This window comes from Ictalurus furcatus, chromosome 13 (assembly GCF_023375685.1).
Source record: "Ictalurus furcatus strain D&B chromosome 13, Billie_1.0, whole genome shotgun sequence".
Classification (NCBI taxonomy): domain Eukaryota; kingdom Metazoa; phylum Chordata; class Actinopteri; order Siluriformes; family Ictaluridae; genus Ictalurus; species Ictalurus furcatus.
In genome coordinates this window covers 2,544,745-2,558,928 of record NC_071267.1, presented here as the reverse complement: position 1 = coordinate 2,558,928, position 14,184 = coordinate 2,544,745, and the positions used below count along the sequence as shown (strand labels likewise).

General features: G+C 40.3%; 1 long non-coding RNA gene and 8 other non-coding genes across 9 annotated transcripts; all 9 read left to right on the top strand.

Annotated features, from left to right (window-relative positions):
- The first annotated feature begins 36 nt into the window (after positions 1-36).
- On the top strand, positions 37-119 carry trnal-aag (transfer RNA leucine (anticodon AAG)). The gene has a single exon. It is a non-coding gene; the product is annotated as a tRNA-Leu (tRNA).
- Positions 120-357: 238 nt separating this feature from the next.
- trnas-uga (transfer RNA serine (anticodon UGA)) lies at positions 358-439 on the top strand. The gene has a single exon. It is a non-coding gene; the product is annotated as a tRNA-Ser (tRNA).
- Positions 440-2,389: 1,950 nt separating this feature from the next.
- Positions 2,390-2,472, top strand: trnal-cag (transfer RNA leucine (anticodon CAG)). The gene has a single exon. It is a non-coding gene; the product is annotated as a tRNA-Leu (tRNA).
- A 147-nt stretch (positions 2,473-2,619) lies between these two features.
- On the top strand, positions 2,620-2,702 carry trnal-aag (transfer RNA leucine (anticodon AAG)). Its single transcript has one exon. It is a non-coding gene; the product is annotated as a tRNA-Leu (tRNA).
- A 238-nt stretch (positions 2,703-2,940) lies between these two features.
- Positions 2,941-3,022, top strand: trnas-aga (transfer RNA serine (anticodon AGA)). The gene has a single exon. It is a non-coding gene; the product is annotated as a tRNA-Ser (tRNA).
- A 1,943-nt stretch (positions 3,023-4,965) lies between these two features.
- On the top strand, positions 4,966-5,048 carry trnal-cag (transfer RNA leucine (anticodon CAG)). The gene has a single exon. It is a non-coding gene; the product is annotated as a tRNA-Leu (tRNA).
- Positions 5,049-5,195: 147 nt separating this feature from the next.
- Positions 5,196-5,278, top strand: trnal-aag (transfer RNA leucine (anticodon AAG)). Its single transcript has one exon. It is a non-coding gene; the product is annotated as a tRNA-Leu (tRNA).
- Positions 5,279-5,516: 238 nt separating this feature from the next.
- On the top strand, positions 5,517-5,598 carry trnas-aga (transfer RNA serine (anticodon AGA)). Its single transcript has one exon. It is a non-coding gene; the product is annotated as a tRNA-Ser (tRNA).
- Positions 5,599-11,780: 6,182 nt separating this feature from the next.
- On the top strand, positions 11,781-13,768 carry LOC128617481 (uncharacterized). Its single transcript, XR_008387572.1, has 3 exons — positions 11,781-12,470; positions 12,555-12,624; positions 13,352-13,768. It is a non-coding gene; the product is annotated as an uncharacterized LOC128617481 (long non-coding RNA).
- The last annotated feature ends 416 nt before the right edge of the window (positions 13,769-14,184 follow it).

The window sequence follows — 14,184 nt, the reverse complement described above, 5'->3', positions numbered from 1 at the left end:
CATTCTAGGGTTCAAGTTCTTGAGGTACTATGTGGAGTCAGGATGGCCGAGCGGTCAAAGGCGCTGCGTTAAGGTCGCAGTCTCCTCTGGAGGCGTGGGTTCAAATCCCACTTCTGACAATCTGCCCAGTCGCTGCACTCTGTTGAGGGTCTCAAAGACTGTTTGTAATGTCGTTCCTCTTTGCATGGAATTCATTTTGAAGTAAGTCACTTGAAATGTATAGTTTAGAATGCTTGCAAACGGGTTGAAGCTTCTGTTTGCCACACTATGGTTAAGACTTGTTCACTGAAGCCCATTCTAGGCTTAAATTATAACACTGTCTTGATTCTATGGCACTGTCCATTCTTTACAATTTATGTAGTTGTGGCCGAGTGGTTAAGGCGATGGACTTGAAATCCATTGGGGTTTCCCTGCGCAGGTTCGAATCCTGCCAACTACGTCTGAAATCTGGCTTGTGATTCCAGTGCTGGGGTAGCTAGGGTGACAACAAACTTGACTGTGTTCTTCACTGAAACACCACCTACCTTAAATGCTATTAAAAGTTTATAGTTGTTGCATACCTGCTGTTGTACTGAGAATTTACCAATTGAATGAATGCTTTTCACTCTGAGAGTCTGGTGTTGTTCCTTTAAACATTCAGGCGCTGCCCAGATGATGGTTCGCATCCAACCCACATCGAAATCCAAGGGGCCAAAAGCGCTGATGATCGTTAAACAGTTCATGTGAATAGAAAAAAAAAAACAGTAGACAGAATAAATTGCACCAAATACACTGGGAACAGTTTAACTAAATCTTTATGAAGTGAAACAATATTACGGTTTCAACATTTCCTATTATTGCTGTCACTGAAAGGTACCAAAGCTTGCAGAAAATGACATTAAAACTGAAGTATATGTCATACAACTGGGGTAACATCCAGAGACACACTGCACCAGTCACAGAAGACGGTAAAGGCAAATACACAGAGGAGACCGCCCCAACGAGAGGCGCTTATGAATATATTGTCAATCAAGTGCTCCTATTTGAAGTAATCTAATTGTGCTTTCTTTTGAAAGTATTGGACGTTGTCCAAACTGTTTAACGTTTAATAAATTATAAAAATAAACGAATAAATAAATAAATAAACAAAAAAATCAATCAATCAATCAACCAATAAATAAATAATAAAATGAATGAAATGAAAAAAAAAAAAAAGAAGAAGTATCTTTAGTTGCTTCAATCACCCAAAAGCACCCCAACAAATAGCACTTACCATTCAGGAAGGTCAGAGCCATTGATAGAATAACAACTGTGACAATAAGACAGATGGGTGGTCTTCTTCTTTGCATCTTCTCCTGCCATATTTACCACAACAAATATAATCACTACATTCCTGCTATCCTAGAAGTTGTCCACTGAGAATTTACCTGTTGACCACTATTTCATTCTGAGGGGCCTGAGTCAAGTGTTGTTCCTTTGAATGCTCAGAGTCTGATCATAACTTGAGAAGATTCACAGTCCAACCCACAGAATCCAATGTGACAATAGAAGTGATGATGGCAGATCACTCCATGTGAATGAACCAGGTGATTCACACATTGACAGGCAGTTATCACTCTAGATTGAGAGTAGGTACACAGCCAAATGATGCTTTCACTGATGTATTCAAAGGTATTGCTCTAAGAGATTTCAGCGTATGTTTCACTAAATATCTGTGCGAGAATTTTAAGAAATATTTATAAAGAGAAACACTCAAGTTAGAATCTCAACAACGATGAATGTGATTATAGTTTCACACTCCACATTCGTGGTGTCCAAATTCACTGAAAGTTGCCCCAACTTGTAAGCACTTACTTTAAAACTTTAAAACCCGCACAAAAAGTCTTCTTGATTCAGTTGTTTGAATCACTGAAAACTACCCTATTTGGTAAGTAGCACTTACCAAATGATTCAGGCAGGTCAGAGCCATTGTTAGGGTATCAGTTGTAACAATAATGCTGACTGACCTCTTCACTATCAACTGGAAGAATTACCAGTAAAAGTATACAATCACTGCATACCTGCTATTGTACAAAGTCTTCACTGAGATATTACCGCTTGCCCACTAGTGAATTGTGAGATGCCAGACTCAGGCGTTGTTCATTTCAGTGTCTGGTTTGTTGTGGCCGTTACCCAAGTTTGTATGACAAGCTATGGAGCTGTTAAAAATCCAGGTATGTCACCTTAAAAAGTGTTCTCCTCTCCTGGAAACATTTGGGTCAAAATACTGCATGGGTTTCCTTTAAATCACTGCCCGTAGATATTCGAGCAGTTAGACAAGTGTTTATACGACTCATATGGTCGTATTATGATGACTCATATGGTCAACACAATGGGCGTCGTGCATGGTCCACGAGGCGCAGCTTCAAGTGTCAGGGTGGCCGAGCGGTCTAAGGCGCTGCGTTCAGGTCGCAGTCTCCCCTGGAGGCGTGGGTTCAAATCCCACTCCTGACATTTAGAGCTCTTCCAGTGGCTGGATTTGGCTGTTCCTCTTTCAAGAAATCCCTTGAACTGTCCCTGCATAGTTCAGGATGCCTAGAGTCAAGTTTGAACTGCTCCTTGCAGCCCATTCTAGGGTTCAATCTTGAGGTACTGTGCGGAGTCAGGATGGCCGAGCGGTCTAAGGCGCTGCGTTAAGGTCGCAGTCTCCTCTGGAGGCGTGGGTTCAAATCCCACTTCTGACAATCTGCCCAGTTGCTGCACTCTGTTGAGGGTCTCAAAGACTGTATGTAATGTTGTTCCTCTTTGCATGGAATTCATTTTGAAGTAAGTCACTTGAAATGTATAGTTTAGAATGCTTTCAAACGGGTTGAAGCTTCTGTTTGCCACACTATGGTTAAGACTTGTTCACTGAAGCCCATTCTAGGCTTAAATTATAACACTGTCTTGATTCTATGGCACTGTCCATTTTTTACTTTTTATGTAGTTGTGGCCGAGTGGTTAAGGCGATGGACTAGAAATCCATTGGGGTTTCCCCGCGCAGGTTCGAATCCTGCCAACTACGTCTGAAATCTGGCTTGTGATTCCAGTGCTGGGGTAGCTAGGGTGACAACAAACTTGACTGTGTTCTTCACTGAAACACCACCTACCTTAAATGCTATTAAAAGTTTATAGTTGTTGCATACCTGCTGTTGTACTGAGAATTTACCAATTGAATGAATGCTTTTCACTCTGAGAGTCTGGTGTTGTTCCTTTAAACATTCAGGCGCTGCCCAGATGATGGTTCGCATCCAACCCACATCGAAATCCAAGGGGCCAAAAGCGCTGATGATCGTTAAACAGTTCATGTGAATAGAAAAAAAAAAACAGTAGACAGAATAAATTGCACCAAATACACTGGGAACAGTTTAACTAAATCTTTATGAAGTGAAACAATATTACGGTTTCAACATTTCCTATTATTGCTGTCACTGAAAGGTACCAAAGCTTGCAGAAAATGACATTAAAACTGAAGTATATGTCATACAACTGGGGTAACATCCAGAGACACACTGCACCAGTCACAGAAGACGGTAAAGGCAAATACACAGAGGAGACCGCCCCAACGAGAGGCGCTTATGAATATATTGTCAATCAAGTGCTCCTATTTGAAGTAATCTAATTGTGCTTTCTTTTGAAAGTATTGGACGTTGTCCAAACTGTTTAACGTTTAATAAATTATAAAAATAAACGAATAAATAAATAAATAAACAAAAAAATCAATCAATCAATCAACCAATAAATAAATAATAAAATGAATGCAAAAAAAAAAAGAAGAAGTATCTTTAGTTGCTTCAATCACCCAAAAGCACCCCAACAAATAGCACTTACCATTCAGGAAGGTCAGAGCCATTGATAGAATAACAACTGTGACAATAAGACAGATGGGTGGTCTTCTTCTTTGCATCTTCTCCTGCCATATTTACCACAACAAATATAATCACTACATTCCTGCTATCCTAGAAGTTGTCCACTGAGAATTTACCTGTTGACCACTATTTCATTCTGAGGGGCCTGAGTCAAGTGTTGTTCCTTTGAATGCTCAGAGTCTGATCATAACTTGAGAAGATTCACAGTCCAACCCACAGAATCCAATGTGACAATAGAAGTGATGATGGCAGATCACTCCATGTGAATGAACCAGGTGATTCACACATTGACAGGCAGTTATCACTCTAGATTGAGAGTAGGTACACAGCCAAATGATGCTTTCACTGATGTATTCAAAGGTATTGCTCTAAGAGATTTCAGCGTATGTTTCACTAAATATCTGTGCGAGAATTTTAAGAAATATTTATAAAGAGAAACACTCAAGTTAGAATCTCAACAACGATGAATGTGATTATAGTTTCACACTCCACATTCGTGGTGTCCAAATTCACTGAAAGTTGCCCCAACTTGTAAGCACTTACTTTAAAACTTTAAAACCCGCACAAAAAGTCTTCTTGATTCAGTTGTTTGAATCACTGAAAACTACCCTATTTGGTAAGTAGCACTTACCAAATGATTCAGGCAGGTCAGAGCCATTGTTAGGGTATCAGTTGTAACAATAATGCTGACTGACCTCTTCACTATCAACTGGAAGAATTACCAGTAAAAGTATACAATCACTGCATACCTGCTATTGTACAAAGTCTTCACTGAGATATTACCGCTTGCCCACTAGTGAATTGTGAGATGCCAGACTCAGGCGTTGTTCATTTCAGTGTCTGGTTTGTTGTGGCCGTTACCCAAGTTTGTATGACAAGCTATGGAGCTGTTAAAAATCCAGGTATGTCACCTTAAAAAGTGTTCTCCTCTCCTGGAAACATTTGGGTCAAAATACTGCATGGGTTTCCTTTAAATCACTGCCCGTAGATATTCGAGCAGTTAGACAAGTGTTTATACGACTCATATGGTCGTATTATGATGACTCATATGGTCAACACAATGGGCGTCGTGCATGGTCCACGAGGCGCAGCTTCAAGTGTCAGGGTGGCCGAGCGGTCTAAGGCGCTGCGTTCAGGTCGCAGTCTCCCCTGGAGGCGTGGGTTCAAATCCCACTCCTGACATTTAGAGCTCTTCCAGTGGCTGGATTTGGCTGTTCCTCTTTCAAGAAATCCCTTGAACTGTCCCTGCGTAGTTCAGGATGCCTAGAGTCAAGTTTGAACTGCTCCTTGCAGCCCATTCTAGGGTTCAATCTTGAGGTACTGTGCGGAGTCAGGATGGCCGAGCGGTCTAAGGCGCTGCGTTAAGGTCGCAGTCTCCTCTGGAGGCGTGGGTTCAAATCCCACTTCTGACAATCTGCCCAGTTGCTGCACTCTGTTGAGGGTCTCAAAGACTGTATGTAATGTTGTTCCTCTTTGCATGGAATTCATTTTGAAGTAAGTCACTTGAAATGTATAGTTTAGAATGCTTTCAAACGGGTTGAAGCTTCTGTTTGCCACACTATGGTTAAGACTTGTTCACTGAAGCCCATTCTAGGCTTAAATTATAACACTGTCTTGATTCTATGGCACTGTCCATTTTTTACTTTTTATGTAGTTGTGGCCGAGTGGTTAAGGCGATGGACTAGAAATCCATTGGGGTTTCCCCGCGCAGGTTCGAATCCTGCCAACTACGTCTGAAATCTGGCTTGTGATTCCAGTGCTGGGGTAGCTAGGGTGACAACAAACTTGACTGTGTTCTTCACTGAAACACCACCTACCTTAAATGCTATTAAAAGTTTATAGTTGTTGCATACCTGCTGTTGTACTGAGAATTTACCAATTGAATGAATGCTTTTCACTCTGAGAGTCTGGTGTTGTTCCTTTAAACATTCAGGCGCTGCCCAGATGATGGTTCGCATCCAACCCACATCGAAATCCAAGGGGCCAAAAGCGCTGATGATCGTTAAACAGTTCATGTGAATAGAAAAAAAAAACAGTAGACAGAATAAATTGCACCAAATACACTGGGAACAGTTTAACTAAATCTTTATGAAGTGAAACAATATTACGGTTTCAACATTTCCTATTATTGCTGTCACTGAAAGGTACCAAAGCTTGCAGAAAATGACATTAAAACTGAAGTATATGTCATACAACTGGGGTAACATCCAGAGACACACTGCACCAGTCACAGAAGACGGTAAAGGCAAATACACAGAGGAGACCGCCCCAACGAGAGGCGCTTATGAATATATTGTCAATCAAGTGCTCCTATTTGAAGTAATCTAATTGTGCTTTCTTTTGAAAGTATTGGACGTTGTCCAAACTGTTTAACGTTTAATAAATTGTAAAAATAAACGAATAAATAAATAAATAAACAAAAAAATCAATCAATCAATCAACCAATAAATAAATAATAAAATGAATGCAAAAAAAAAGAAGAAGTATCTTTAGTTGCTTCAATCACCCAAAAGCACCCCAACAAATAGCACTTACCATTCAGGAAGGTCAGAGCCATTGATAGAATAACAACTGTGACAATAAGACAGATGGGTGGTCTTCTTCTTTGCATCTTCTCCTGCCATATTTACCACAACAAATATAATCACTACATTCCTGCTATCCTAGAAGTTGTCCACTGAGAATTTACCTGTTGACCACTATTTCATTCTGAGGGGCCTGAGTCAAGTGTTGTTCCTTTGAATGCTCAGAGTCTGATCATAACTTGAGAAGATTCACAGTCCAACCCACAGAATCCAATGTGACAATAGAAGTGATGATGGCAGATCACTCCATGTGAATGAACCAGGTGATTCACACATTGACAGGCAGTTATCACTCTAGATTGAGAGTAGGTACACAGCCAAATGATGCTTTCACTGATGTATTCAAAGGTATTGCTCTAAGAGATTTCAGCGTATGTTTCACTAAATATCTGTGCGAGAATTTTAAGAAATATTTATAAAGAGAAACACTCAAGTTAGAATCTCAACAACGATGAATGTGATTATAGTTTCACACTCCACATTCGTGGTGTCCAAATTCACTGAAAGTTGCCCCAACTTGTAAGCACTTCTTTAAAACTTTAAAACCCGCACAAAAAGTCTTCTTGATTCAGTTGTTTGAATCACTGAAAACTACCCCAACAAGTAGCACTTACCAAATGATTCAGGCAGGTCAGAGCCATTGTTAGGGTATCAGTTGTAACAATAATGCTGACTGACCTCTTCACTATCAACTGGAAGAATTACCAGTAAAAGTATACAATCACTGCATACCTGCTATTGTACAAAGTCTTCACTGAGATATTACCGCTTGCCCACTAGTGAATTGTGAGATGCCAGACTCAGGCGTTGTTCATTTCAGTGTCTGGTTTGTTGTGGCCGTTACCCAAGTTTGTATGACAAGCTATGGAGCTGTTAAAAATCCAGGTATGTCACCTTAAAAAGTGTTCTCCTCTCCTGGAAACATTTGGGTCAAAATACTGCATGGGTTTCCTTTAAATCACTGCCCGTAGATATTCGAGCAGTTAGACAAGTGTTTATACGACTCATATGGTCGTATTATGATGACTCATATGGTCGACACAATGGGCGTCGTGCATGGTCCACGAGGCGCAGCTTCAATGTGTCAGGGTGGCCGAGCGGTCTAAGGCGCTGCGTTCAGGTCGCAGTCTCCCCTAGAGGTGTGGGTTCAAATTTATTCAAAAATAAATTTATAAATGAATAATAAAATAAAAAAACGAAGTATCTTTAGAATTAGTAATGTAATGTGGGAGGAGTTAACAGGCAGAGGTAAATTCGTTACAGCTTGGTGGCTAAGCCATAATGGAGATCACAAAAAAGGTTTCAAACGCTGTGACAACTGTTTTGTTTATAAACCTTCAACACTTTAACAATTTATTTGGGTATTGGTAAACAAGTCCTGTTTAAACAAGGTTTAATACCTAAAAAGAGCTGAGGCACTCACTGGAAGAGGAAAACAGCTCGCTAGCATAGGCTAACCCAGCAGCACCACATCCTCTCCACGTTTCCCTGAAACGCACTGGCAAGGACTGACTCCGAAAAGGATGCAACAACATTTCTGGTCAGGTGAACATGCTCATTCAGTCTCTAAACCTCACCCCTATATATATACGCGCACACACAGTATCTCACAAAAGTGAGTACACCCCTCACATTTTTGTAAAAATTTGATTATATCTTTTCATGTGACAACACTGAAGAAATGCACTTTGCTACAATGTAAAGTAGTGAGTGTACAGCTTGTGTAACAGTGTAAATTTGCTGTCCTCTCAAAATAACTCAACTCACAGCCATTAATGTCTAAACAACAAAAGCAACAAAAGTGAGTACACCCCTAAGTGAAAATGTCCAAATTGGGCCCAATAAGCCATTTTCCCTCCCCAGTGTCATGTGACTTGTTAGTGTTACAAGGTCTCAGGTGTGAATGCGGAGCAGGTGTGTTAAATTTGGTGTCAGCTCTCTCATACTCCCTCATACCTCATGGCAAAGAACTCTCTGAGGATCTGAAAAAAAGAATTGATGCTCTACATAAAGATGGCCTAGGCGGAGGTTCGAATTTGGAGTTCGATGGACTAGGCTCCTGCTGATTTCGATTAAAATTGTAATTAATTTGCGCTTTTCAGTCATACAATAGATTTTGACTTATTCTACTCTGTTTCTTTGTTTGCACTTTTAATTTTGTGGCACATTCAAATGTCTGGAAAGAACATGAAAACTCGTGGTAGCATTCAGACACAACTGAGGCCTAGTGTGCACGCCGCGAGTGAGTCCCTTTTTCCCCTGAATCTGCATCGCCGAGCAGTGACTTTGACTTCGCCGCACTCAGACTCGAGCTGCTGGCTTCACTGAGGAAGGACATCGCCGATATTTTTAAAAAGGAGCTCCAGGAGATTCTCTGGGATGCGCTGTCTACTATCCAGCTTGACCTGCAGGCCGTGAAAACACAGCTGACTAGTGATAAAGTTGCTACCGTGGCTACCATATTAACACTGAAAGGTACTGTTGTGGAAATGGAGCACGCTCTCTCCGGTTGCACCAATGACATAGCTCACATGAAGACTACTATCGAGTCACTCCCATGACTCAATTAGAGAATAAATGTGAGGATTTGGAGTCGAGGTCATGGCACAATAACGTTAGGATAGTAGGAGTTCCAGAGGGCGCTGACACCTGTACAACCGCTGCTGTAGCGGCCTTGTTAAAATAGGCGTTTGGTCTGGAGAAGGAGCCGGTTTTGGACCGGTCCCACCGGACCCTTCAGCCGAAGCCCAAGCCTGGTGAACGACCACGAGCTATTGTGTGCAGATTCCACTATCACAGTGACTGTGTTGACATTTTACGCCGTGCGAGAGAGCTTCAACGTATTAAATTGTGGGATTTGACCATCTCCGTTTTCCCTGACTACACAGCCAAGATAGCCTGAGCCCGGGCTGCATTTAACGAGGGTCTGCATCCACTTCGTGGTATTGAGGGCGCTCGCTATGGAATACTTCACCTAGCTCGGCTTCGCATTACATATAACAGTGTTCAGAAGGACTTTATTTCAGCAGAGGAAGCAGGAGACTATGTTAAACTATTGATATCGGGGTGAACTGCATCACCTACACAGCTGAATTTTTTTCCCTCTTCTTTTATTTTTATTTTTTTGCGCTCGACCTTCCAGCTCTACAGTATTCGGATTTTTATTGACGATATTGTCGTTGCATTACTTCTCCTAGATTTTGTCGACCCACTCCTCTTAAATCTACTTCTGTATTAATGTGCTTCTTTGTTTTGATGCTCTGACTGGGTTAGAGTTTCTGTTTATTTAATTTTATTAGTGTTTTTTCCTCGGCTTTACGTGCTACACTGTTATATTATTTGTTAAAAGTCTTTAAAAGTTAAGGACATTATATTTGTTATTGTGCGCAGACTGTTTATCAGACTTGAAGTCAGTAGGGGCCTTTTCTCTAAATTTTTGTTTTGGTAATTTTGTTGGTTAGTTCAGCTTACTCTCCGAGTTGTTTTCACATTGTGGACAACTTTTGGTTATTGTGGGAAACACTGCTGTCTCCTTTGTTTTATGGAGTCTTTGGGTGTGTGTGTGTTTGGGGATTGCTGGGGGAGGAGATCCCACTTCGGCTCTAATTGGCTATTTATATCCGTATGGTTTAATTTATTTAAATGGTCAGTAGTAATATGGATCCCAGCATAGCTGGGACAGGCACGCCTTTAAGATTTATTAGTTGGAACGTCAGAGGTATGGGTAATCCTGTCAAGAGATCTAAAGTTTTTATACATTTGAAACGTTTAAACTCCGATATAGTATTTTTACAGGAGACTCACCTACGTATTAAAGATCCTCATAGGTTACACTGCCCTTGGGTGAGTCGAGTCTTCCACCCGAACTTTAATTCGAAGGCAAGAGGGGTTGCTATTTTAATTGGCAAAAGGTCACAGTTTTCCTCCACTAACATTATTGCTGATGTGAACGGTAGATATATTATAGTTGCTGGTACACTAATGCAAAGACAGGTGTTGTTGGTAAATGTATACGCTCCAAACTTTGATGACGTGGAATTTGCTAATAGATTGTTGAGCAATCTCCCTTTCTTAAATACTCACCTGTTGATTTTCGGGGGAGATTTAAACGGTTTTTGACCCAAACTTAGATCGGTCTAATCCCCGTACTCTGAATCAATCTGCTATGTCTAAAACATTTTCCGATTTTATGTGTCAGAACGGTCTCGTTGATCCCTGGAGATCCCGTAACCCCTCTCTTAAAAAGTTTTCTTTCTCTCTCAGGTGCATCATTCCTATTCATGGATTGATTTTTTTTTATAGACAGTACTCTTGATTCTTGTGTAGTTTCTTCTGACTATCTGGGTATTGTAATTTCTGATCACTCGCCTCTACAATTAGATAACTTAAATCCCACTTAAATCCTATATCAGAGGGCAGATTATTTATTACTCCACTCTCTGTAATAAAAAGCGCACTGCTAGGGTTAATGAACTCACATCTGCGATCATTAACCTCGATCAGAGATATGCATTGAACCCCTCTCCAGAACTTCTTAAACAGCGTCTCGACTCACAAGCAGAATTTAATATTATTTCGACTAAAGAGGCGGAACGCTTGTTGTTACGTACTCGTGGTTCATACTATGAACATGGCGACAAGCCGAGTCGTTTACTGGCACATCAGCTACGGCGACAGACCACTTCCCGTCTCATACCTAGTGTTAAAAACACTTATAATATTGTCACTACAGATCCCATGGAAATTAATGCTACTTTTAAATCGTTTCACTCTTCGCTTTATAAATCCGAATTTCCTACAGACAATGCTAAAATGAATGCATTTCTTCAAAACCTTTGTAACCCTGTTATTGATTCTAATACTGCCATGCAACTGGACTCCCCACTCTCTCTTGAAGAAATTTTAATTTCAGTTAAAACTATGCAATGTAACAAAGCTCCTGGCCCGGATGGGTTTCCAATTGAATTTTTAAAAACGTTTATTGGGAAATTAGCTCCATTGCTTTTGGCTATGTTCAACGAATCCTTGGAATGTGGGTCTTTGCCTCCAACTCTGATACAAGCCACTATAGCCCTCTATAGGAGGGTAAGGATCCAACCTCCTGTGGTTCTTATAGACCGCTGTCTCTGCTTAATGCAGATGTAAAGGTGTTGGTGAAAGTAATGGCATCTCGTTTAGAGAATGTACTCCCTTATATTATATCTGAAGAGCAGAACAGTTTTATAAAGGGACATCAGTTGCTTTTCAATACCCATACACTCTTTTTAATATAATTTATTCAAAGCATTCGGCTGAGCTTCCTGAGATTGTGATTTCTTTAGATGCTGAAAAAGCATTTGATAGGGTTGAGTGGGAGTATTTGTTTGCAGTCTTGAGGAAGTTCAGATTCGGGGATAAATTTACGATATTTATTCGTATTATTTTGCTCTCGGACGTGGGTGTCGCCAAGGCTGTCCTTTATCACCTCTGCTTTTTGCTGTCGCTATCGAGCCTCTGTCTATCGTATTAAGATCTTCTCCCTTGTTTAAAGGAATAGTTCGATACGGTGTAGAATACAAATTGTCGCTATATGCTGATGATTTGTTATTGTATGTAACCGATCCTATTGCCTCTATGCCTGCTGTCTTGGGTGTTCTGGAGACCTTCGGTGTTTTCTCTGGTTATAAATTAAATTTGGACAAAAGCGACTGTTTTCCCATCAATACTGCAGCATTTCCTCTCCAACAGTCAGATCTACCTTTTCGATTTAGTCAGTCAGGGTTTAAATACCTAGGTGTAGCCCAGGCTTAATAATGAGAAACACTATTTAGCTGTCTAACCAAGTCACAAAAGGGTTAACTTTGATTTTCTTGTTATCTTTGATGGATTTGTAAGTGAGCAAATGGGTGAACTCTATGAGGCAGTGAACTGACCAATCAGCTGCCAGCTAGGCTCTGTTACAGTTACACCTCTAGGTTAGTGTCTCTGCACGTTCTTTTGGCGCTTGCACCTGAGCGTAGGAGGCTGCGTTATCCACTTGGTAAGACGAAAAATGACATGGAGTGAATTAAACAAGTTCTGTACTCATTATTGCTTATACTGACTATATCTTGTTGTAATATAGAGAGTAAAAGAGAGCTGTGCCTGAATCCACTGTTGTCACGGAGCTAAAGGCAGTGAATTCTGCTTAAATGGTGAGTTTACCTGGCGCTAGGCCTCTGAGTTCGCTAGCATTTATGCTAATGGCCGCTAATGGGTAAGCAATGCAAAGGTGCTAATGGTGGAAAGCTAATGTGAGCCTGCTGTATTCAAATGCTAATATCGTAATTAGCCACAATAGGCTAGCGGACTACTGGTTAATGCCTTTGAAAACAACTAATGATTTTGTTGTGGGTTATAAAAAGAAATGTCACTTTTCCTTACTGTTGCTAAATGGTTAGTTTGTTAAATAATGATGTTAAAAGTTGTGGATTTAATTGTGTTTATTGGAGGTTAAAGAAGTACAATTTTTAGTGCATTCTTTCCACTGTTACTGGTGCAGAGGGGGATAAATAAGCACGCTCACACCTTAATGCCTCTAATTTAAAGTAATACAAGTTGATCGATGTGTACATGCAATTCATGCAGTTTTATTCTTCATACTGCTAACGTTACTAAGGTTTCATACAACTTGAATTAGAAATGTGTGTTTTTATGAAGGATGTAATTTGTGATGTAAATATACTTTGGATACTGGAGAGAAATTCATATAGTTTTGATACCTGAGAAGAAACATAAGAGCTGTTGTACAACGAGAGAGAGATTTTGACATTGCATTATAGGTGAACTGAAGTATTATCTCATTTTATTTTATAGTAGCCTGTAGCAGTCCATTTATTCACTGAATGGTAATTGAGAGAAATGATCTGGCCTTATTTATAGGTCAGGCTTTGGTAAAGAGTTGGAAACATCGTGCGGAGATCCTTTCCACGGAATGATACAGATCCCCACGTTCCAGGCGCTCTTCCAGAGATTCATAGATTCCCAGTCCGGGTGGCTGGGTGGCGAGCCAACCGCGTTTGTGACTCTGACTTTAGACGGATTGCCAGGATCATCTTCTTCATCTTAATGGTGGTAGGACAAACACTAACACGAACTAAAAAGGGCCAACGTTGGTGACTGAACTCTTGTCAACAAAGGCAAGTGAAACTGAGGACGAACTAAACTCAAGGGAATTTAAAAGGGGATTTATTACATGCGCACTTTATTATTTTAGTTTGTTATTTTTTTTTCATAACCGTTTTGTATATATGTATGTACCAGCCCATGTGTGTTTAATACATTTTATGCAAATTGTCATTCTGGTGTGGTATTCTTTTTATTGACCTTCAATTCTCAGGCTAACAATTTAGCATCTTCTGATTCTGGTCCAAATTCATATTACTGATAACCTCCAAGACTACTTTAGACTACTACACCTATGTACATTCTTACTACCTCGTAATAAAGGTTACATAGCTATCAACGTGACATGTTCTTTGTCTAATCTTTTATCGGCTAATTTCACTCCCCTTATCTCAAAGCTTAAATACAACATTCAGAGTTGGGGTATCCTCCCCCTTTCTCTAATTGGCAGGATCAATGTCGTCAAAATGAATATATTACCGAAGTTTCTTTTCTTGTTCCAGCAAGTTCCTCTTTTTCTGCCAAAATCATTCTTCGATTCATTGGATAAGATAATTAGTACTTTTATTTGGGATGGGAAGCCACCAAGG